This window comes from Triticum urartu, chromosome 7 (assembly GCF_003073215.2).
Source record: "Triticum urartu cultivar G1812 chromosome 7, Tu2.1, whole genome shotgun sequence".
NCBI classification, from domain to species: Eukaryota; Viridiplantae; Streptophyta; class Magnoliopsida; order Poales; family Poaceae; genus Triticum; species Triticum urartu.
The window spans coordinates 651,676,431-651,699,818 of NC_053028.1; positions in this window are offsets into that span (position 1 = coordinate 651,676,431).

The following is a 23,388-nucleotide window of genomic DNA, read 5'->3' on the forward strand; positions in this document are numbered from 1 at the left end:
GGCAGGGGGAACTACAACAACAACTCCTCTGCCAAGCCGGTGTGCCAAATCTGTGGAAAAATTGGCCACCCTGCTTGGAAGTGCTGGAAGCGCTACGACTCTTCATATCAGGGAGGAGAGGAGCGCTCGGCCAATATGGCTGCTCATCAGTATGGGGTTGACACCAACTGGTACATGGACAGTGGTGCAACCGACCATATTACGAGCGATCTGGAGAAGCTGACCGTCCGGGAGAGGTACACGAGTGGTGTCGGTGTCAAAACCGGCGGATCTCGGGTAGGGGGTCCCGAACTGTGCGTCTAGGCCGGATGGTAACAGGAGGCAAGGGACACGAAGTTTTACCCAGGTTCGGGCCCTCTCGATGGAGGTAAAACCCTACGTCCTGCTTGATTAATATTGATGATATGGGTAGTACAAGAGTAGATCTACCACGAGATCGGAGAGGCTAAACCCTAGAAGCTAGCCTATGGTATGATTGTTCTACGGACTAAAACCCTCCGGTTTATATAGACACCGGAGAGGGCTAGGGTTACACAAAGTCGGTTACAATGGTAGGAGATCTACATATCCGTATCGCCAAGCTTGCCTTCCACGCCAAGGAAAGTCCCCTCCGGACACGGGACAAAGTCTTCAATCTTGTATCTTCATAGTCCAGGAGTCCGGCTGAAGGTATAGTCCGGCTATCCGAACACCCCCTAATCCAGGACTCCCTCAGTAGCCCCCGAACCAGGCTTCAATGACGATGAGTCCGGCGCGCAGATTGTCTTCGGCATTGCAAGGCGGGTTCTCCCCCAAATTCCGTGTACCTGTTGAATAAAGTCCGGTTTCTTGTAGATGTTGCGCTCCTTGGCTTCTACACCCAATAATGGCCGCTTCCCACGTGTCAAACGAATATGAAAAGTATGAGTGTTTTTACATTCATACCACTAGCCGCGTAAATGAGATGCCCTATTTAAGGGGACGAGGATTTAGATCCAAACCACATCTTCCCCCCTTCGCGAGTGTTCATCAGAGCGCATCCGACAAAGGTCCATTCCACCATGGCCAGCCATCGCAACTCCTCCTCTCGCCCTCCCAGCCCTCAGCCTGGGTACTGGGAGAGATGCTGTAACGCCCCGTGACCGATGTGCCAGGTGTCCTCCAGTTATTCGCTGTTGTTGCCATGTCATTGCTTGCGTGTCATGCATTGCATATCATGTCATCATGTGCATTTCATTTGTATACGTGTTCGTCTCATGCATCCAAGCATTTTCCGCGTTGTCCGTTTTGCATTCCGGCGCTCCGTTCTCCTTCGGTGGTCATTTCTATCTTCTTCTCGTGTGTGGAGATTAAACATTTCCGGATTGGACCGATACTTGCCAAGCGGCCTTGTTTTACTACCGGTAGACCGCCTGTCAAGTTTCGTACCATTTGGACTTCGTTTGATACTCCAACGGTTAACCGAGGGACCGAGAAGGCCTCGTGTGTGTTGTAGTCCAACACCCCTTCTAAGTGGCCCAAAACCCACCTAAACCTCCTCCATCATCTCGGTCGTTCGATCACGATCGCGTGGCCGAAAACCGCACCTCATTTGGACTCTCCTAGCTCCCTCTACCTATATATATGTGGCTCTCCCCGAATTTTTCGCGCAGTCCAACCCTAGATCCAACTCCCTCCGCGCCGCCGGACATGTCCGCCCGGCGGCCGGACGCGTCCATCTCGCCGGCCACATCGCTCCAGCCAATCAGAGTGTGCCACGTCATCGTCTCCGCCGCCTCAGCCTACCGGACAGCGCCACCTCTCCCACCGCGCGCCTCCCACCTCCCGCGGCCCGCCGGGCCCAGGGCAGGCCCGCCCGGGCCCCGATTCGCTCCGCCGCCGCCCGGGTGCCCGAGACGCTGCGCCGCCCGTCAGCCGCCGCCTCCATCGCCACCAGCCACCGTTCCCCGCCGCCTTGACCGCGCGTCGCCGCGGAGCCCGCACCCCGCCGCCTGAAGCCATGACGCCGCCGACTCGCCTCCCGAGGTCCGCCACCGGCCTCATGGCGCCGCCGCCTCGCCTCCCGAGGTCCGCCACCGGCCTCCTGCCCGCAGCCGCGCCGCCCCGCCTAGCTCGCCGGATCTTCGTCGCCGGCGCCGCCTTGTCGCCGGAGTTCGTCCTCGAGCTCGCCGGAGTTACTCCGGCCGGATCCGGAGAGAGTGGGATGAGATCCACCACTTCCACGATCCAAACGCGCCTCCGTCCAGATCCGGATCCCTCCGTCCCGTACCGCTTCGTCCCGGGTTGACTTTTCCCGAGAGGTCTAAATTTTCACTAAGTCCCCGATATTCCCAGTTTCATATGCCCATGTTCTTCATGCCGTAACTTTGCATCCGTAGCTCCGATTCATGCATATAGCATATAAAATTGTTCATCTCAGAGAGTACATCATTTCATTCCATTGCATCATTTCCATTTGAGTTCATCTTGATGCACGAAATGCTGTTAGAAGAGGGCTACTTGAGTTAATTGTCAGATCTGCTGCTCCATTTAGATATTTGTCATTTTTGCCATAATTATTGTGTGCATGATATGCCCATGAGCTCTACATATGTTTTGTTAAGGGTTTTGCCATCTATCCAGGGGTGCAACCCAGGTATTTTTTTGATGTGTGTGGTGACTAGCACAAGCTTGCCAAGTGAGGCACTTGGTAATGCTGATTTCAGGGACTTAGCATTTCCACTAAGTCCTTGGGCTGTTTATCTCATGTTGTAATATGTTCAGGTTGTTTCCTAGCGATCCGTGCCTCTTTTGAGGATGATCAGTAAGGATGTTTTATTAATCTTGTAGTGCTTTATCCATCCATGTCTTTGTTTGCAATTATGGAGCACCCTAGCTTGAGTCAATCGAGCTCTACTTTTGCTACTTTGTGAATCTGGGCAGATTGTCAACTTGTTTGCAATTTTGCCGATGATGTTGTAGTTGATCCATGCATGCTATGCCATTGTTCTTGCCATGTCTAGCTTGCATTTTGTGTGTTCTTGATAATTGTATGCTTATCTTGTCATGAATTGCACCGTAGTGAGTGCATCGAGCTCGAAAACATGCCTACTTGATATCTGTTTCAGCATGTGCCAGTTTTCACTAAGTCTGAAAACTGATTATGTTTTTTTCTATGTTCGCATGCTTGCTAATGTGTTTTCTGATCCCTTTTGGCTCAAGGTCACTAAGGGACTTTTGTTAAGCTTTTTGAGTAGCTCAATGCCATGTTTTACTTTGCCATGTTCAGGTCTTGTAGCATGTAGTTTTGTTGCTCCGAAGTGAGCTACCTGATCTGAAATTCCAGACAAGTGTTAATTTCACTAAGTCTGAGATCTGTTTACCATATGCATTTTTGCCATGCTTGTTTGAACCTGTTAATGGATGAATTGGACGTAGCTCAGTGCTAGGATTTTGTTAAGCATCTTGTATGCATCCCTGCCATGTTTGGGTGCTGTAGCATGTCCATCTCATTGCATTTAGATGGCTACTTGCTGTAAATCGCAGACCAGTGCCATATTTGAATTGCTTGCCATTTCCAAACCGTAACTCCGATTCCGGCGTTCTTTATATCGTTTTCAAGCAATTTCATCTCATCTTTCCAGTGACACACTTGGTTTTCCAAGTTGAGGCCAGGTTCATGCATTTCCTTGTCACATCATGCATATGCATCTTATACCGCATCCCGCATATCATATCATGTTCATGTGTTGGTTGTTTACTATGATTGTTTGCTTCTTTCCGGTGTTGCTTCTTCGGGTTGGTTCCGATAACGTCGTGTTGTGAGGATCCGTTCACCTACGTTCGTTTGTCTTCTTCATGGACTCGTTCTTCTTCCTTGCGGGATCTCAGGCAAGATGATCATACCCTCGAAATCACTTCTATCTTTGCTTGCTTAGTTGCTCGCTCTTTTGCTATGCCTATGCTGCGATACCTACCACTTGCTTATCATACCTCCTACATTGTTGAACCAAGCCTCTAACCCACCTTGTCCTAGCAAACCGTTGATTGGCTATGTTACCGCTTTGCTTAGCCCCTCTTATAGCGTTGTTAGTTGCAGGTGAAGATTGAAGTTTGTTCCTTGTTGGAACATGGAGATGTTGTTCCTTGTTGGAACATGTTTACTTGTTGGGATATCACAATATATCTTATTTAATTAATGCATCTATATACTTGTTAAAGGGTGGAAGGCTCGGCCTTATGCCTGGTGTTTTGTTCCACTCTTGCTGCCCTAGTTTCAGTCATATCGGTGTTATGTTCCCGGATTTTGCGTTCCTCACGCGGTTGGGCTATAATGGGAACCCCTTGACAGTTCGCCTTAAGTAAAGCTCCTCCAACAATGCCCAACATTGGTTTTACCATTCGTCGCCTAGCCTTTTCTTTTCCCTTGGGGGTCGCGCGCCCAAGGGTCATCATTATTTTACCCCCCGGGCCAGTGCTCCTCTGAGTGTTAGTCCACCTGTCAGCTGCCGGTGGCCACCAGGGGCAACTCTGGGCTGGCTTACCCGTACCTAAGACAATCTGAGTGTGCCCTGAGAAAGAGATATGTGCAGCTCCTATCGGGATTTGTCGGCACATTCGGGCGGTGTTGCTGGTTTAGTTTTACCCTGTCGAAATGTCTTGTTGTACCGGGATACCGAGTCTAATCGGAATGTCTCAGAAGGAGGTCTATTCCTTCATTGACTGTGAGAGCTTGTCATGGGCTAAGTTGGGACACCCCTGCAGGGATTTGAACTTTCGAAAGCCGTGCCCGCGGTTATGGGAAGATGGGAATTTGTTACTGTCCGGTTGTAGAAAACCTGAAGTTGACCTTAATTAAAATAAATCAACCGCGTGTGTAACCGTGATGGTCTCTTTCCGGCGGAGTCCGGGAAGTGAACACGGTGTTGGAGTTATGCTTGACGTAGGTTGTTTAGGATCACTTCTTGATCATACTTTCTCGATCGTGCTTTGCCTTCTCTTCTCGCTCTCATTTGCGTATGTTAGCCACCATATATGCTAGTCGCTTGCTGCAGCTCCACCTCATACCTTTACCTTACCCATAAGCTTAAATAGTCTTGATCGCGAGGGTGCGGGATTGCTGAGTCCCTGTGGCTCACATATACTTCCAAAACCAGTTTGCAGGTGCCGATGAGTCCGTGCAGGTGTCGCAACCAAGCTCAAGGAGGAGCTCGATGAAGATCTTGTCCTTTGTGTTGTTTCGTTCTAGTTGATCAGTAGTGGAGCCCAGTTGGGGTCAATCGGGGACCGTGTCGCATTTGGGGTTCTTCTTTATTTTGGTTCCGTAGTCGGACCTTGTATGTATTTGGATGATGTAATGCTTTATTCATGTAATTGTGTGAAGTGGCGATTGTAAGACAACTATGTATCTCTTTCCCTTATGTATTACATGGGTTGTGTGAAGATTACCTCACTTGCGACATTGCTTTCAATGCGGTTATGCCTCTAAGTCGTGCTTCGACACGTGGGAGATATAGCCGCGTCGAGGGCGTTACAGATGCTCCGCCCCGCATAGCGAGCTAGTGACGCTCCAGACCAAGGGATTCCTCCCCCCGGCCTACATGGTCCCGGTTCGAGCCGGTCTTGCCATCTATAACGGCGGAAAGCAAGTGAAAAGTGCCCCCAATCCCTCCAAAGGAGAGCGGGTATGCCTTGTCCCTTATTTAATAAGGGGGCTCGGGTTTCCAATCTATCCATTTCTCCGGGGGCTGCTGGAGTTCTACGGCCTCGAGCTACACAATCTCACGCCTGCCTCCGTATTGCATATCGCGGGCTTCGTAGCCCTCTACGAGCTGTTTTTGGGCGTCGAGGCTCATTTCGGGCTATGGAAAAGGTTATTCTGCCTTGTGCCCCTCTCTAAGGAGGGGTCAATGTATCAAGTGGGCAGAGCCGAAGTGTGGCGCATCGCCGGGACCGGATATCTGTCCGGAACCCCAAAGAAGGCGTCCGAAGACTGGCCCTCGGAATGGTTTTATATAGAAGACGTCCCGCTGCCGGATCCTGTCCGGATCGGCCTCCCTGAATTCGACAGTGCTCCCTTAAAGAAGCGCCTAAGCTGGCGTCCACGGAGCCCTCAGAGGGAAAGTGATAGGGACATCATTTACCTGATGGGCCGAATAAGATTGTTAGCCCACTCCGGACTAACCATGATCGGGGTTATGGCCGAATGCATCATGCGGGGGGTGCAGCCGCTTCAGTATAGAAGCCACCCCATGTGGGACTTCAACGGGGAGGACGACGCCACCCGCTACGGCCGTAAGGGGCCGGATTTAGCTGCCGCTCTACTAAAGATCTTGTCCACTTTGTATAAGGGAGAAGAGGAGGAATTTCTCCGCGTCAACCCACAGGGCGGATTCTCTATGCACAATCCCCCAAGCTGGGTAAGTGGTCGCATTTACTTGCCCATCCGTTTTGTATTCCAATTGTTAAATATTCAGTCTGACGACTTCAACGCAGGAACTGCGCCGGGCTGTTAAGGAAATAAGCAGCCCTCCTCCACAACCCGAGGATCCAGGACGGTCCCTCGACCCGGCCTCTCAAGAGGATCCGGACATATCTATGGAGCTAATTGATGGAGTGTTCCATCAATTGAGCAAGGACAACGACTTGGTGGCCATTACGGCCGATTACCCAGGGCTAATCCTGGCCTCCCAGGTAACTGAGATCGAAGTTCTAGTACCCCGAATAGGTGTCCGCCCTCTCGTATTTTCAGTTTCCTGATTACAACCGAGCTTTGCAGGGGAGGTTTTTGAGGTGGAAGGCCGAACCTGCGGCGACAAGCCAACGAGGGGCCGCAGGGCCCAGTGGGTAGAAAAGAAGTGCAGTCCGGACCGAGGCGTCAGCGCAAAGGTATGGCGCGCCCCCCTATCCCAGGTGTTATACCTTCGAGGCACATTGACACTCGTGCTCTCTTCAGGACAAAGAGACCTCGCCGGACTATATCCGGAGAGGCTGCCAATTGTGCCTCCACCAGCCAGGCTCCAAAGCCTGGTCCGGAGGCGGAGGCAAACACAAGGCGCGCGCCAGACGCTCCTCCGACGGAGGATGCGGACGGGTTGTCTGCCACCAACTCTGAGGTGGAGAGTGCCATGAACCACAGGCGTCGCCGGACAATTCTTCGCGACGCTTGTTTCTCCCAAGGGGCGTTAGATGCCTTCAATTCGGGAGATGCGTACCTCCGTGCCGCTCAAAATGGTCTAGCCAGAGCCACGGAGCAATATGTAAAAGACATACAGGTAAGAAAATTTTGGTAATTATATATATATACTAGTAGCCCCCGAGACTTGAAACAGTTAGAATAACTGATTTAAGGATCATTTGTTATGCAGGTTCTTACAGAAAAGAATTCCCTACTGTCCAAGGAGTTGGAAGAGTGCAAATCCCAACTTGAGGCCGCACTAGCCGCAGCAGGGGAGCCCAAGGAGACCCCCTCTGGTAATATACACTTCGAAAGATAAGTATTTTGCGAAGCACTTCATGGGTGCGAATCTGACAAATGAAATTATAGATGGCGCTGGATTGAATCCGGAAAGGGAACACCTCCTACGCCAGCTAAAGGCTGGTGAGAAGGTACTGACAAAGGTGAGGCGGGAGAAGAACGATCTCCAAGATGCCAACACCAAGCTGGGCGTCGAGCTGAAAGATGTTCGTGCCCAGCTGTCAGACTCCGTGAAGGAGAATCAGCGGCTTCGGCGCGACATGTTTAGTAAGTGCTTGAACGAACCTTTGAAAGAAAGTTCGGCGGGGAAGTCGACTAACAGAGCAATGTCTATAGGTGTGCTAACAGGTCGTCCTGCAGAGGAGATGCCCGGTTCTACGGGTGACCTTCTTCCCGAGCTCTTGCAACTGCTCGATTGAGTTCGGCAGGCGATGCAAGGCGTCACCCAGGCCCTGTGGCCATCCGTCTCCATGCCCGAAGGTCTTGGAGAGCTTGCGGAGAAGCTAAAGGGAGCACGGCGGCGCTTCCGATTGTGGAAGATATCGGCCTGCCGTCAAGGCGCTAGGGAGGCCTGGGCCATGGTGAAGACGTGGTACGCAAAGGCTGACCCCAACCACATGGCCGAGGTCGGTCCTGTAGGGCCCGATGGGAAGGAGATCCCTGTAAGCTTAGTATACGGCCAAGTAGAGTTGGCCGCAAAGTATTCCCAGCAAGACTGTAAATTAGACAGCCTGTTAGATGGTATTGAAGAGGAATACAATCAGTCAAAATGACTATGTAATTTAATTGACATTTATAATACCTTCTAGCCGGATTGTAGATCATTTGTCATGGCTGACCTTTTCGCTTCAGCCTCGGGACCTGACGGTCCGGAGTGTGTCCGAATTCTCATGCAGTTATATAGGAAGCGGGGAATGCATGGAGACCAGGTGTTGGGGATATTACTACTTGGCGTAAACCGGCCTACCTGGGCCGGGTTAACTTCGTCAGTAGTTAATTATGTCAAAGCCCAAGAAGGCAGATGAGAGCTCAAGGCCCATAGTCGGTTCAAAGCCTGTAACCGTAAACCGGCGTTGGGATTTAACTTGTACTATAAGTTAGGAATAAGTAGAGACCAAACCGGACACATCTATGAGCCGGTATTGGGACTCTGTGAACCGACGGGCGTCACCTGTGTATATAAGGGGACGACCCGGCGGCGGTTCAAGGACAACAGACAATAACTCGAGACATAGGCGAAGCTTGTTTGCTCCCTAGTCATCGAAACCCCATCAATTCCATCACAACTAGACATAGGCTTTTACCTTCATCAAAGGGGCCAAACTAGTATAAACTCTCTTGCGTCCCTGTGTCCGCTTTAACCCCTTCAAGCTAACCCGTCGCGATGGCTCCACGACTAAGTCCTTTCCCTAGGACATCTGCCGTGACAAAACCACGACAGTTGGTGCCCACCGTGGGGCTATCGCACGATGGTTTCAAGTTCTTGGAGGGCCGCTTTGAAGGACTCAAGGGCTACGCCGTGGGCCGGATGACTAAGAGTCGTCGCGGCAAGCTTTACATCGACAATGCAGGCTGGGGCCCCGAGGCCGGCTCAGTTGAGTACGGGTACCGGGTCCCCTTTGGCGGCATACACGTTTTCATCGGCAAGATCGGAGGACCGGGCCCTGAGCCGGATATCTGCACTGACCTCGTCGAAATGGCTCAGCGTGCGCGATCTGCCCGGGTTAAACCGGCAATGAAGCGTGCCGTTGTGGGAGTCATCCATGGAGGATGTCATGAGGATGGATCGGGATTTGGCGGCGAGACCGTCATTTACTCCGGCGATGAGTCATCAACCGGAGAAACCGAATCTCTATATCAGCTACAAGATGGCCGGATTGGGGGCTGTTCCGATGGCGACAGTATTCCAGACCCCTCTGATCTGCCCAACCGAGTTGGAATATTCATGGCCGGCACACAAGCAGCGCTTCATTCTTCGACCGCTGCGGCAACAACCTCCGGTTCGGCAGCGGCGATGGCTGCCGGGGCAGGAGGCCCTGTGTGCCCGCCGGCTCAAGTTCTATCAGAGCTGTTTGATGCATTGGCTGTGCTTATGGCGGAAGCTAATCCGGCGGATCAGGACGTCCACAACGCGGAGATTGCAAAGGTAAGGGAACAGATCACCCAGGCCAAGGCGGACCTGGCAGCTGAGAATACCAGGATGGCCACAGAGCGGGCCACTTTAGACACACAAGCCTACAGGCTCATGTTGGACCAGAATGCATCACATGAAGTCATGAGGAGTAAGTACCGATCCCGTTTGCCTTCGGTTTTCGAGGCCAGAGACCTTTTCAACACCCCAGGAGCAGGAACCAGTAATCCGCTGGAGGGAAACCAGGCGGAAGCTCCTGGGACCGGTGCGCCGGTTCAGCCCCGTTGGATGGATCTGCCTCGTCAAAACACTGTTATACCTCAGGCTGTTTCGACACCTCCGGGTCACTACTCCAACCCAATGGACAATCTCATTGCCGCTGCTGCACAGCTGGAGGCCATTCCAATTGAAGGAGACTCGCCGCAGGCGGTAGAGACACGATGGGTCAAGGAGCTTCTTAGGACAGCTTTGGACCAACAGGAAGCATACTCGTACAGCCGCGACCGGATCCACTCGACCCCTCGCCCAAGCCGGAGCTATAGCAGGCGTATGGATGAACCGGCAGTGTCAAGTAATGAACGACGTGGAGCACCCCGCGGCAACAACCCGGCGGGTGGTGCTGATAACGCTCAGGAAGTGGTAGACCGGGCCCGAGCGCGCCGGGAGGCCGAGTTAGCCGCACAGTATCAGGCTTGGCAGCTTACGCCGGTTCGTCCAACTATTTTGGTCGAACCCGGTGTTACTTCTAGCTCTTTGGGGGTGCCTTGCCTTGTCCCCGCTTTACGCAATGTGCGCCTGCCCAAGGATTTCAAGGGCCCACGCAAGGTACCAAATTACACGGCGGATCAACCCCCAGAGACATGGGTGGAGAGCTATGAGATGGCCATGGAGATGCTGGATGTGGATTATGCGGCATGTGCGAAGTACTTCACCATGATGCTTGAAGGAACGGCCCGCACTTGGTTAAAAAGCTTACCGGCCAATTCTATCAGTTCATGGGCCTAATTACGAGCCCGGTTTATCAGTAATTTCAAGGATACATGTAAGCAGCCCATGTCGATAGTAGACTTAGCTGCCTGTGTCCAGGAGGAAGGAGAATCGACGACTCATTGGGTGCGCCGGGTCTCACAAGTGTTGCATTCATCGGACCGCATCAACGCCGACACCGCAGTCTTAACCCTAGAAGGCAACTGCCGGTTTGGGCCCCTAAAGCTGAAGTTGGGACGGATGAAGCGCCATTGCATTGACATGGGGACCCTCATGGCTGCTTTGGTAAAGTATGCTGATTCTAATAGTACCAAGGATCCCGAATCTGATGATGACAAGGCAGGGAAGGGAAAGAGGAACAACAACTCCAAAGGTCAGCAGCATCACTGGGCAGGCAATGGTGGTGGAGGCAAGCGTAAAGTGGATGGTAACATGGACTTTGTGGCTAATACCAACGCGTAGGACAATGGCCAGCGACGCAAGGGTAAACCGAAAAATCGCAGTGGGGCACCCAACCCTAACCCAGACCGCCTAAATTATCTACTGAGCCAGCCCTGTCCAAGACATGGGACGAAGGAGGTGCCAGCAAACCACCTTTGGAAGGACTGCTTCATTATGCAGGAGTTCAAGAATTCTAATGCTTTCCGGTTTGATCACGGCTCCGGCGGTGGCTTAGGATCCGGGCCGGGTTACGGTGGAGGAAATTCCGGTTCAGGATTTAATGGTAATCCGGGCGGACATAATAGTCAAAATAATTAGAACAATCAGGGTGGTTACAACCAGCAGCAGCAACAGTCAGGTTACCAGAGCAACCCAAAGCAGTTGAATAGTGGGCAGTACCATGTCTTTACCACTAGCTTGGACAAGCGAGACCGGAAGGTTCAGAGGCGAGCAGTCAACTCTATTGAACCGGCCAAGCCCCGTTATCTATGCTGGTCTGAACAACCAATCATATGGAGCAGAGAGGATCACCGTCCCCAGGTTGATAATCTAGGTCAGTTGGCTCTGGTGGTGGCGCCTCAGGTGGGAGGTTACAAGTTCACCAAAGTGCTCATGGATGGAGGGAGCAGCATTAATATCTTGTACTATGAGACCTTCCGTCGTATGGGACTAATAGATAAAAATCTCAAACCGTCTAATACGGTGTTCCATGGTGTGGTACCTGGCAAGTCAGCATATCCTGTTGGTAAGATAGCTTTGGAAGTGGCCTTTGGAGATGATCATGATTCCAGGTCAGAAACATTGACGTTTGAAGTAGTGAAAATCCAAAGTCCATATCACGCCCTGTTTGGGCGACCGGCCTACGCCAAGTTTATGGCACGACCCTGTTATGTGTATTTGCAGCTCAAGATGCCGGGTCACAAGGGGACAATAACGGTTCACGAAAACCATAAAATTGCTTTGCAATGCGAGGAAGGAGATGCGGCCTACGCAGAGTCGGTTTGTGCCACCGACGAGCTGAAGTATTATAAGGACAATGTTGATCCGGCAGACATGACTCCATTAAAGAAGCCAACTACGGAGCATGATCCGGCCCTGAAGTTCAAATCGGCAGCAGAAACTAAGCTTGTTGACTTCGTACCTGGCGATTCGTCCAAGCAGTTCAGCATCAGTGCCAACTTGGATCCGAAATAGGAAAGCGTGCTCATCGAGTTCATCCGTGAGAATCGGGACATTTTTGCATGGAAGCCCTCTGACATGCCAGGTGTACCGAGGCAACTCGCTGAGCACACCCTTAATGTGGATCCTAAATACAAACCGGTGAAACAGTTCCTCCGCGGTTTAACGAAGAAAGACGCAAGGCGATTGGAGAAGAGGTAGCCAGGCTCTTAGCAGCTGGCTTTATTGTTGAAGTTTTTCACCCTGAGTGGCTAGCCAATCCGGTGCTGGTCCTTAAGAAAAACGGCACCTGGTGCATGTGTGTGGATTATACAGATCTTAATAAGGCTTGTCCAGCAGATCCTTTTGCCCTCCCCCGTATTGATCAAATTATTGATGCTACGGCGGGTTGCGAGCATTTAAGTTTTTTGGATGCTTATTCTGGCTATCATCAGATCAAAATGGCAGTTAAGGACCAGGAGAAGACGGCATTCATAACTCCCTTTGGAGCCTTCTGCTATGTGTCTATGCCCTTTGGGCTCAAGAGTGCCCAGGCAACTTATCAACGGTGTGTACAAAATTGTCTTCACAAGCAGATTGGCCGTAATGTACATGCGTACATGGATGATATCGTGGTTAAGTCCAGGGAGAAGGAGACTCTAGTTGACGATTTGAAGGAAACCTTTGATAACCTGAGGACGTACAAGATGATGCTTAATACGGCCAAGTGTGTCTTTGGTGTACCGGCAGGCAAGTTATTGGGTTTTCTGGTGTCAAACAGGGGAATTGAGGCTAATCCGGAGAAGATCACAGCCATCACCTCCCTGGCTAAACCGAAGTGTATCAATGATGCTCAACGCCTGGCAGGACGGATTGCTGCGTTAAGCCGGTTTATCAGCCGCCTTGGTGAGAAGGCAATCCCTTTGTATCAAATGTTGAAGAAGACGGATCAGTTCGCCTGGAGTTCCGCTGCTGATGAAGCGTTTGAGGACTTAAAGTGGCAATTGGTCAATCCGCCTATGCTTGCCGCTCCCGTTGACAAGGAGTCGTTATTACTATATGTTGCTGCTAATGCTTGTGCGGTCAGTGTGGCTATTGTGGTGGAGCGAAAGGAGGCAGGTAAGGAGCATCCGGTTCAACGTCCGGTCTATTATATCAGCGAGGTACTCATTGAGTCCAAGGAAAGGTATCCGCATTGGCAGAAGCTGGTGTATGGAGTTTTTATGGCAAGCCGGAAGCTTAAGCAATACTTCCAAGGGCACCCAATTACGGTGGTCAGTTCTGCTCCTTTGGGGGATATCATCCAGAACCGGGAAGCGACTGGCCGGATTGCCAAGTGGGCTATAGAGCTTGGGCCGCACGGATTGAAGTATGTGCCTCGGACGGCGGTTAAGTCTCAAGCACTTGTTGATTTCATCAATGATTGGACGGAACTGCAAGCACCTGAAGAAAAGCCGGATCACACATATTGGACCATCCATTTTGACGGATCCAGGCAATTGGAAGGCTCGGGGGCTGGAGTCGTATTAACTTCCCCACGAGGTGATAAGTTTTGTTATGTTCTCCGCTTAATGTTCCCTTGTACTAACAATGCAGCTGAGTATGAAGCCTTGCTCCATGGTCTCCGGATGGCTAAGGAGATGAATCTAAGTCGATTAAGTGCTTCGGTGACTCGGACCTCGTGGCTCAACAAGTATCTGGCACTTGGGATTCCAAGGATCCACTCATGGCAGCGTACCGTTGTGAGGTGGATATTGTTGCGGGTCAGTTTAAAGGCTATCAGGTGGACCACGTGGACCGACGGAAGAATGAAGTGACATACGCTTTAAGCCGGCTAGGCTCTCAGCGCAAACCGGTTCCGCCCAATGTTTTTTTGGATGTGCTGCACAACCCGTCGGTCAAGCTCCCTGGTGAAGCGGATTTGGCTATTCCTGATCCGGAGGCTCAATTGGTGGCAGCTCTTCATGTCATTCCGGATTGGACGCTTCCTTACCTGGCGTACATGAACCGGGGCGAGTTACCAGAGGATGAGACTCTGGCTCGACAGATCATCTGGCGGTCCAAGTCCATGACTATTGTCAATGGCGAGTTGCATCATTGCAGTGTATCAGGGGCGTTTCAACGCTGTGTGTCTCCTGAAGAAGGCTGTGAAATTTTGCGTGAGATCCACGAAGGAGATTGTGGTCACCACGCCTGTTCAAAATCTTTGGTAGCTAAAGCGTTTCGCCATGGCTTCTATTGGTTAACTGCTCATGCTGATGCGGAGGATCTGGTTAGACGATGTGACGGTTGCCAAAAGTTTTCAAGACGTGCTCATGTGCCGGCTCAAGAATTGAGAATGATTCCAATTACTTGGCTATTTGCAACTTGGGGGCTGGATATGGTTGGGCCTTTCAAAAGGTCCAAAGATAAGAAGACTCACCTCTTGGTGGCGGTTGACAAGTTTACAAAGTGGGTGGAGGCAGAACCTGTTAGCAAGTGTGACGCAGCCACGGCGGTTCAGTTCATCAAAAAAGTGATTTTCCGGTTTGGCTTTCCACACAGTATCATTACAGATAATGGTACCAATTTGTCCAAGGGTGCCATGAAGGAGTTCTGCGACCGGGAGCACATCCGGCTTGACGTTTCATCCGTAGCACACCCACAGTCCAATGGTCAAGCAGAAAGGGCCAATCAAGAGATCTTGAGAGGCATCAAGCCCCGGCTTATGGTTCCTTTGTAGAGAACACCGGGTTGTTGGGTAGAAGAGTTACCATCTGTGTTATGGAGCATCAATACCACACCCAACAGATCAACAGGATACACACCATTCTTCATGGTCTATGGAGCGGAGGCGGTTCTCCCCAGTGATATCCGTCATGATTCACCTCGTGTGACGACTTATGTTGAAGTGGATAACGAGACAGCACAACAAGATGCTTTGGACCGGTTGGATGAAGAGCGTGACATAGCAGCTGCTCGCTCAGCGATTTACTAGCAAGATCTTCGTTGTTATCACAGTCGCCGAGTTAAAACCAGAACCTTTCAAGAGGGAGATTTGGTGCTTCGGCTCATCCAAGACCAGACTGATATGCATAAGCTATCCCCACCTTGGGTGGGACCTTTTGTGGTCAGCAAGAATCTGCACAATGGGTCATATTATCTGATCGATATTCAAGAGCATAAATACTCACGTACATCAGAGGAAGAGACCAACAGGCCGTGGAACATAGCTCATGTTCGGCCTTACTATACCTGAGCCATTGGCTCTACTTATGTACATATTACGATGATGTATATATTATGATTAAATATAATAAACCGGAACCTCAGCTAAAGCGGGGTATCTGTTCTTTTACATCATGTGTGGTTACACGGAGTTGTTATAAAGCGGCCTCCGGTTTACCCCTTGAGTTAGCTTTTCAAAAGCATCATGTTATATCACTTGGGGGCTTGGTCGTGTTCGAACCAATGCAATACCTCTTGATAGGTGAGAGCCACCAGATCACTTGGGGACTTGGTCACGTCTGAACCAGTCATGCCTCTTGATCGGCCTAAGGCCACAGAATCACTTGGGGGCTTGGTCGAACCCGAACCATTGCCATGCCTCTTGATCGGCATAAATGCCACGGTTTCATTTGGGGACCTGGCTGACTTGAACCATAGCTACACCTATCGGGAGCTTGGTCGTGTCCGACCATGGTAACGCCATCTGATCAGCTCAAATAAGCCTCTTTTTGCAAACGGTTTTATCATTGCCTTTGCTTCACATTTTTCTTTGAAAGATATTTCTTTCTTTTTATTGCGTTTTTAAACTGACAAAGTTTTAAGCCGGTTCAAACTATCAATTGACGGAACATGGTTCATTTTTAATCCGGAGACTATTTGCCCGGTTTGATTTTTTTAACATCCTATTACGGAGTAACACAGTGTTTTATTATAACCCGGCACAGTTTACACGGTAAACCGGCATCATATATATACAGGAGCTGCTATCTCCTCCAACATGTGGGTTTATAAACCTCCGCTTCAAGATTGGCCAAGCCAACTTCACGCCCAACGGTGGCAGGTATTATGTATCTCAAAAATTTGGTCATATACTTCAATTTCGGATGTTTTGATTTCATGTATGCAGACATCATATTCCGCCTGACGGTACAACCGCGGTGGCACTTTAAGATTTTTTATTGCAGAAAGTACTTTGGAAAGTTCATTACCCAAAGGAAGAGCAAGCTGCAGTAATTATGCACGAAGGCATATCAACATCAAGAGTATCAGCTAGCCTATTACAAGGCAACACGGTGCCCACAATAAGATCATTGTTTTTTGCAAGGGAGAAGCAATTTTAAACCGGCTTCCGGTTCAAGCTTGGTCACCAGCCTGGCCTGATGGTTGTGGGTCATCCCGCGCCGCTTCAACTTCAGTTTCTCTACCCAGCGGCTGGAAATCAACAGTTGTCCAGTCAATTCCCATTAATGCTTGAAAGACAGCTTCATCATGGATCAGCAACGACGGGTCAATATCGGGAGCGTAAGTATGCTTACGGATTGGAGGGATAAGATTTTCTGCTTCATGAATTGGTGCAGCTACTCGCTTGTTTTGATTGTCATATTGGGCTTGATAATGAGACAAGTCTGCTTCTTCAGCCAATTGACAATCTAGCGGACGCACCTCCCGGTTTATTGCTTGCAGATCCGCTTCACTAAACTCTGACCCATCTTCCTTCAAGCTGGGATAGCCCTGAGCCGCTTCAATAGGATCAAAATTCGGCACCCAAGCTTTTGCCCGGATTAAGGCATTGATCGCACCGGTTCGAGCAGCAGATTTCTTCAGCTCTTCAACCCGGGCAGGAAGCACCGACAGTTTCATGAGAGTGTCCTGAATCAAAGTGGGCGCCGGCTTGTTGTGGGATGCAGTACAGATGATCCGCTGTGCACCAGTGTACAGTTGTTCGATCAACGTGTAGGCGGCTTTCAATTTCTTCCGCACATCTGACCCCAGGTGACCAATGCGTGTCCCTAAAATATCACCAAGGGTTAACAAACCGGTAGCACTGTAAGACGGCATAATTAATTCAGAAATCAAACCGGCTTACCAAAGATAGCAGCGGTCATGGCATGCACGTGCCGCTTTATGCTGGTCAGTTCATCTACCACCGGTTTTAGTGCAGCCTCGGCGTTTTCTGCTCGTTTGGTTAAAGCGGATTTTTCAATAGCCCAATCCGCCCACTCCTTCTTGAAATCCTTCTTAAGCTGTTCCATGACTCTTAAGGCACTGGTCAACTCCTCTTTTGCTTTTGAGGTTTCAGTCTGTTGGGACTTCAGATTTTCTTGGAGATCGGCGATTTGGGTCTCTTTTGTCTTCAGCTCAGCCTGCATACAGACAGTTATATGATTCAGCAAGCAGTGCAAGAATTGAAGCACCAACCACATAACAAGTTATGCACTTGGTGCTTGGGGGCTAATGCCTATTTGATCATCATCTTTCAATTGCTTACAAAGTCCCAAGCTCAATACAAGTATTCAACTTGGCACTTGGGGGCTAATGGCTATTTGTTCAAAAAAAAGTTCTGATGCGGAGATATTAATTACTTAAGTCCCGGTTTAACTACACTAAGTTGAACCGGCCTTTGGGGGCTACATCAGCGAATTTCGAGGCATTAAGATTTATATTAGTAAGTCCCGATTTGAAAGAAGATTACAAACCGACCCTTGGGGGCTAGGAGAGTCAGCAAGAATTGAAGCATACAAGCAGGAAAGAGCATATGGAAGTTACCTCATATTTATCTTTCATCATGTTAACCAGACCGGCTTCATAGTCACAACTGGTATACAGCCGGTTCAGATAGCCAGAATGGATGTCTTGGGCGTTCAGAGCAGCGTAAGTCGCCAGATCAACATTCCACTTGCCTTTGCCAAAGGCAGCAAATTCTTCCTTGGCAGTATGTTTAGACAAAGCGACAGGATTGGCTGGCTCTGTGCGACCAATGCCAGTAATGACAACCTCATCATCCTTGGCATCGCCGGTTTGAACTGGGGCCATTGGCTTATCAGTAGGCTTTGTTGGATTGGTGGATTTCTCAATCCGGATGGGGCTTGTGGGCTGGTTGACAGGACTTGAGGTATCAATAGGCCTCTCTTCAGCAATAAGATCGTCATCTCGCTGCGGTGGATCATTGGGTATGTCTTCAGGAATAGCCGCTTCAAGATCTGGTGTTTTGCCCGGTTCAGGGACGGCATCCTCCTCGGCCGCTTTATCCAGGCGAGCCTTCTTGCTCGGCCTAGGCTTGGCCCTGAAAGGAATAACAAAGTCAAATACAACATATGTTCCAAGGTGATGTACCGGAAATATTATGGTAAGTATGGCTTACCCAAGCACCGTTTTGAGCGGTGGCAGCTGAGTAGCCGATGACTCGCCAGAGGATGAGTGGGAAGTAACCTGATAATCGGAGTCAGATGGATTAAGAGGTTGACGAAAACAGCCCGCTTTAGGACAAGCACTGACAAGCAAATTAGAGACCTATGAACGGTGTTTCTGAACTGGACTGTTCGGTAAACCGTTGGAGGTAACTACCTGGCCGCTGTGCCGGGTTGTGCGGCGAGCTTTGTGCTGTTGGGTCTTCATAAGAAATTTGGGATCCAAGTAAGCAAGAGGATGAGAAAATTTAACTTTCTGGTTTGCCTAACGGATTTTTAGTGAAGGCAAAGGTTCGGAATCGGATGAGAGAATAATTACCTCTGCAGCATCAGCATGGCTGGCTTCGGCATCATCCTGACAAATATCACCATCAATAAGACGCATGAAAAATAAGCCAAGTGAGTCAAGCCCTACCTCAAGGTCCGGATTATCCACATCATCATCAGGGGCCGGATTAGAGGATGCAGTGGTTCTTTTCCTGTGGGCAGTCTTCTTCACAGATTTAGTTTTTTGCCGGGTTGATCTTTCCGGTTTGTCTGGTTTTTCTGGTTTCTCCTGCGGCAGTTTCTTGCTCCAAAACGGATCATTGCCCTGGTTACACAGACATTGATATTAAACAATGACCAGATATATCAATAACAGGTTCAGGAAAAAGAACAATCAAACTCTTACAGCTGGCGGTTTGTTGGTGGCATAGAAGGGAAGCAGGCCGGTTCGAGCACAGATGTATTCCGGTTCATTCAGCATTTTATTCACAGCCTCTGTGATTTCTTCGTCGGTGAGCTGGATGTTAGCATGTCGCAGTGGGTCATCAACACTGCCAGTATACTCGCACATCAAACCGGAGCGCTGACTAAGGGGTAGTATGCTCCACGATATCCAACAGCGAGCGAGATCAACCCCTGTTAAACCGTTGGCCATGAAGGCTCTGAGCTTGGACAGTTGAGGAGCGTATTTGCTTCTCTCCTTGGCAGTCAACCGTTGTGGAAAGGGGTGTGTATTGCTAAGCCGCTCCGGACGAAAGCCAGGCAAAGGATTTTCACCAGCAGGGGAGGTGTCTTTGCAATAGAACCATGTTTGATTCCACTCTTTGGGGTGGCTATGCAGCTTGGCGTGAGGGTATGTGACCTCTTTCCTTTTCTGAATCGCCACACCGCCCAATTCCGTATTGGAACCATCAGAAAACTCAGTACGGCGGTTTAGATGGAAACAGTCTCTGAACAACTCCACTGTGGGCTCCTCTTAAAAGAACGCTTCACAGAGCACTTGGAAGTGACACATGTTTGTAACAGAGTTGGGACCAGTGTCTTGGGGGTGGAGTTGAAAATCGGCTAAAATGTCCCGGTAAAATTTAGAACCGGGCGCCTTAAAGCCCCGGGCTAAGTGATCTACGAAAACGACGACCTCTCCTTCTTGAGGTGTGGGAGGGCATTCTTTGCCAAGGACCCTCCAATGGATGGTATCTTTGTTGCCTAAGGCGCCGATCAGGACTAAATCATTCAGTTGAGTCTCTGTGACACGAGAAGGAACCCAGTTGCACTCATATACTTGCTTGGCCATGATGCAATCTACAAGATAGGTAATTCCGGTTCAGGAATGCATTGATTAAGATGCACTGGTATGTACGATGTTAAACCGGAGACAACTCTATCTAAACCGGAGTTTTATGAAGCAACAGCATCTGGCGGTTCAACAAGGGGACTAATGGTATGTACCGGTTTAGCAATTTTTCTACAAAGTTAAACCGCCGGATCTAAGCATTGAAACAGTTGAGATTGCAGATGAGTAAGTTTACAGAAACAGATTTCACAAGATTTCTCTACAGCGACGGATCTGAAGCAAGTTCAGAAAAGAAGGAAAATATTCAAGGTTCAAAAAAGAACAGTACCGAATCAATGGGCAGAGATACAGGTAGATCTATGGTCTTGAGGCATATAAGTAAAGGCGGATGCTAAGAACTACCGATACACAGAGCAAAGGTTCACAGGTTCATAGAGGAACTATCATATGAGTATGAGGCAGTTGATGAACACTGAAGAACTTGGAAACCCTAGAACGGATCTACGGAGGAAAAGGTGAAGAACTCACCGGAGCCGAGGAAGAAACAGAAGGTCGCCGCGATGCTCTGGTATAGTTAGGGTGATGCAGCGGCCAAGGCTGGAGCAGAGGTCGTCGACGGTGGCGGCGCTCCGAAGCTGGACGACGCGGGGAACACGAAGCAGAAGGGCACAAAGGGGAAAAAGAAATGACCCTTCGGTCTTATTTATAAGGCAAGGGACAGGAGTCAGGCGCGAAAATCAAGGGACCGTGGGTTTGGAAACGAAGATGTCGCCTTAATTGTCGCAGACCTGTTAAGGTTCTTTATAACAGGTGACGTCACGCCGGTTTACAACGACCAGAGAAGATGACATCACGGCGGTTCAACAAACTACAAGAAGATGTTGAAGATGAAGATTTTTGCTAAGGATTGACATGAACCTGTTCAAATCAATCTGGGGCCTAATGTTGGGGATATTACTACTGGGCGTAAACCGGCCTACCTAGGCCGGGTTAACTTCGTCAGTAGTTAATTATGTTAAAGCCCAAGAAGGCAGATGAGAGCTCAAGGCCCATAGTCGGTTCAAAGCCTGTAGCCGTAAACCGGCGTTGGGATTTAACTTGTATTGTAAGTTAGGAATAAGTAGAGACCAAACCGGACACATCTATGGGCCGGTATTGGGACTCTGTGAACCGACGGGCATCACCCGTGTATATAAGGGGACGACCCGACGGCGGTTCAAGGACAACAGATAACAACTCGAGACATAGGCGAAGCTTGTTTGCTCCCTAGTGATCGAAACCCCATCAATTCCATCACAACTAGACGTAGGATTTTACCTTCATCGAAGGGGCCGAACTAGTATAAACTCTCTTGCGTCCCTGTGTCCGCTTTAACCCCTTCAAGGTAACCCGTCACGATGGCTCCACGACTAAGTCCTTTCTCTAGGACATCTGCCGTGACAAAACCATGACACCAGGCGTAGGGGTCATTAGTGCGTGAACAGACAAGTGCCCGACTAGTTATGTTATATTACATGGTTAGTAAGAAACATCTTCCAGGGAGAATAGTTCCGTTAGTGGTTCCTTTCCCTGGGAGGCATGCCCTAAAGTGCATGTCTATGCTGCAAAAAGAAACACAGGAAAAACATCTGGGGGCGTATAGATAAATAAAATAAAAAAGGATCATCTTTAGTTCACCGACCGAATATTCCCTTAAGAACGCTAGCTTTCGGCTTCACCCAGTCTGAGGTACACGTCCGGCTGACCCGGCAGTAACAATCGCAGAGGTGCTCCCTTTACCACCTAGCCGAACAATCGGGAACGTAGAGGTAAGCACAGGAGCCAGGCAACCCAGCTTCGCCAAAACTTAAGTCATATCGATGCATATAATGGTGAATAAAAGGTACATGCGGAAGTGTGACACATGTGTTGGGCATGAAGCCCGTATAAATAAGCTTCTGTTTAAAGAAGCCTCCAGGTTTAATGAGCGCGGATAGCGCGTCACTTTATGAGCCTTTAAAGGCTATAAGAGAGAGAGAGAGAGAGAGAGAGAGAGAGAAGAGAAATGTAAGACAGAAAATATATAAAAAATGGATAGAGGAAGGAGACGAACACAGAGTCCGGCGCTAGGCATAGAATCTTCGAAGACGGGCTGCGTTCCATGGGTTCGGCTCGAGTCGGTTATCCGATGCATCCCGCATGCGGTACGCTCCACCAGTCAGGACTTGGTCAATTACGAAGGGACCTTCCCACTTGGGCTTGAGTTTGTCCTTTTTCTTGTTCGGTAGTCGTAGAACTAATTCGCCAACGTTGTAATTTTTGGCCCGTACTTCTCTGCTTTGGTATCTTCAAGCCTGCTGTTGATAGAATGCGGAACGGGCTTTTGCCACGTCACACTCCTCCTCCAATGCGTCCAAGCTGTCCTGCCGATCGAGCTCGGCTTCTCTTTCTTCGTACATGCGCACTCGAGGTGAGTCATGAATTATGTCGCAAGGCAAAACTGCCTCTGCGTCGTACACCATAAAGAATGGTGTGTATCCGATGGTGCGATTCGGCGTGGTCCGCAGCCCCCAGAGTACGGAGTCGAGTTCCTCTACCCAGTGCGTGTTAGATTCCTTGAGGGACCGCACTAATCTGGGTTTGATGCCACTCATGATAAGACCATTTGCATGTTCGACCTGGCCGTTAGTTTGTGGGTGATAGACGGAAGCATAATCAAGCTTGATGCCCATGTTTTTGCACCAAAGTTTTACCTCGTCGGCCGTGAAGTTCGTGTCGTTATCAGTGATGATGCTGTGGGGGACACCGTAACGGTGTACAACCCCGGATATAAAGTCTATCACCGGTCCGGATTCGGCCGTCTTAATAGGCTTGGCTTCTATCCATTTCGTGAACTTATCCACCATGACCAGTAAGTATTTTTGCTTGTGGGTTCCGCCTTTAAGGGGTCCAACCATGTCAAGCCCCCAGACCACGAAGGGCCAAGTAATGGGGATAGTTTGGAGGGCGGTGGGTGGCATATGGCTTTGGTTTGCAAAGAGCTGGCAACCGGTGCATCGTTGGACTAAGTCCTGAGCGTCTGCCCGGGCCGTCGGCCAATAAAAGCCTGTACGGAAGGCCTTGCTTACAAGGGACCAAGCTGCAGCGTGATGACCACCGAGTCCGGCATGAATTTCAGCCAGGAGGTTCCGCCCTTCCTCTTCGGAGATGCACCTTTGAAGGACTCCGGTAGTGCTTTTCTTATAAAGCTCTCCCTCGTGGACTCTGTAGGCTTTGGATCGCCTCACTATGCAGCGTGCCT